The following is a 2,109-nucleotide window of genomic DNA, read 5'->3' as shown; positions in this document are numbered from 1 at the left end:
TGCCGGGCCCGCCCGCCGCGAGGCGACGGACTTGTGCGGAGTGGAGCGGAAGTCCCGCCGCGGCAGCAGCAGCCCCCCCTCCCTACCACCCCGGCGGGGCATCCGCCCAAGGCCCACCCCAAGCGTTCCAAAGTACCGAGGAGCGTTGCAAACGGGAACGGCCCGGACACGCGTCCCGGTCTCACGGGATGCGCGACCCGGTCGCGCATCCCGGGAGGGCCGACGGAGGAAGCCGGCGCACGGCCGCCGCGCGGACGGCCGGCGGCGGCGCCCATGCGCCGGGGCCTCGGCGGGCGCGTGCCGGCTCCCTCGGGGACGAACGGTGCCGGGCGCGCCCGCCGCGAGGCGACGGACTTGTGCGGAGTGGAGCGGAAGTCCCGCCGCGGCAGCAGCAGCCCCCCCTCCCTACCACCCCGGCGGGGCATCCGCCCAAGGCCCACCCCAAGCGTTCCAAAGTACCGAGGAGCGTTGCAAACGGGAACGGCCCGGACACGCGTCCCGGTCTCACGGGATGCGCGTCCCGGTCGCACGGGATGCGCGTCCCGGTCGCACGGGTCGCGCATCCCGGGAGGGCCGACGGAGGAAGCCGGCGCACGGCCGCCGCGCGGACGGCCGAAGGCAGCGCCCGTGCGCCGGGAAGTCGGCAGGCGCGTGCCGGCTCCGTCGGGGACGAAATGTGCCGGGCAAGTCCGCCGCGAGGCAACGGTCCTGTGCGGAGTGGAGCGGAAGGCCCGCCGCGGCGGCAGCAGACCCCCCCTCCCTACCACCCCGGCGGGGCATCCGCCCAAAGCCCACCCCAAGCGTTCCAAAGTACCGAGGAGCGTTGCAAACGGGAACGGCCCGGACACGCGACCCGGTCGCACGGGATGCGCGTCCCGGTCGCACGGGTCGCGCGTCCCGGGAGGGCCGACGGACGAAGCCGAAGTGGCGCACGGCCGCCGCGCACGGACGGCCGGCGGCGGCGCCCGTGCGCCGGAAAGTCGTCGGGCGCGCGACGGCTCCGTCGGGGACGAACGGTGCCGGGCACGACCGCCGCGAGGCAACGGACTTGTGCGGAGGGGGGCGGAAGGCCCGCCGCGGCGGCGCCAGCCCCCCCTCCCTACCACCCCGACGGGGCATCCGCCCAAAGCCCACCCCAAGCGTTCCAAAGTACCGAGGAGCGTTGCAAACGGGAACCGCCCGGACACGCGTCCCGGTCGCACGGGATGCGCGTCCCGGTCGCACGGGTCGCGCATCCCGGGAGGGCCGACGGAGGAAGCCGGCGCACGGCCGCCGCGCGGACGGCCGGCGGGGGCGCCCATGCGCCGGGGCCTCGGCGGGCGCGGGCCGGCTCCCTCGGGGACGAACGGTGCCGGGCCCGCCCGCCGCGAGGCGACGGACTTGTGCGGAGTGGAGCGGAAGTCCCGCCGCGGCAGCAGCAGCCCCCCCTCCCTACCACCCCGGCGGGGCATCCGCCCAAGGCCCACCCCAAGCGTTCCAAAGTACCGAGGAGCGTTGCAAACGGGAACGGCCCGGACACGCGTCCCGGTCTCACGGGATGCGCGTCCCGGTCGCACGGGTCGCGCATCCCGGGAGGGCCGACGGAGGAAGCCGGCGCACGGCCGCCGCGCGGACGGCCGGCGGCGGCGCCCATGCGCCGGGGCCTCGGCGGGCGCGTGCCGGCTCCCTCGGGGACGAACGGTGCCGGGCGCGCCCGCCGCGAGGCGACGGACTTGTGCGGAGTGGAGCGGAAGTCCCGCCGCGGCAGCAGCAGCCCCCCCTCCCTACCACCCCGGCGGGGCATCCGCCCAAGGCCCACCCCAAGCGTTCCAAAGTACCGAGGAGCGTTGCAAACGGGAACGGCCCGGACACGCGTCCCGGTCTCACGGGATGCGCGTCCCGGTCGCACGGGTCGCGCATCCCGGGAGGGCCGATGGAGGAAGCCGGCGCACGGCCGCCGCGCGGACGGCCGGCGGCGGCGCCCATGCGCCGGGGCCTCGGCGGGCGCGTGCCGGCTCCCTCGGGGACGAACGGTGCCGGGCGCGCCCGCCGCGAGGCGACGGACTTGTGCGGAGTGGAGCGGAAGTCCCGCCGCGGCAGCAGCCGCCCCCCCTCCCTACCACCCCGGCG

This window comes from Phoenix dactylifera, chromosome 10 (assembly GCF_051530095.1).
Source record: "Phoenix dactylifera cultivar Ajwa chromosome 10, Ajwa_hap1_PhDact_Kaust_v1.1, whole genome shotgun sequence".
In the NCBI taxonomy this organism is placed as follows: domain Eukaryota; kingdom Viridiplantae; phylum Streptophyta; class Magnoliopsida; order Arecales; family Arecaceae; genus Phoenix; species Phoenix dactylifera.
This window is presented reverse-complemented; position numbering follows the sequence as displayed.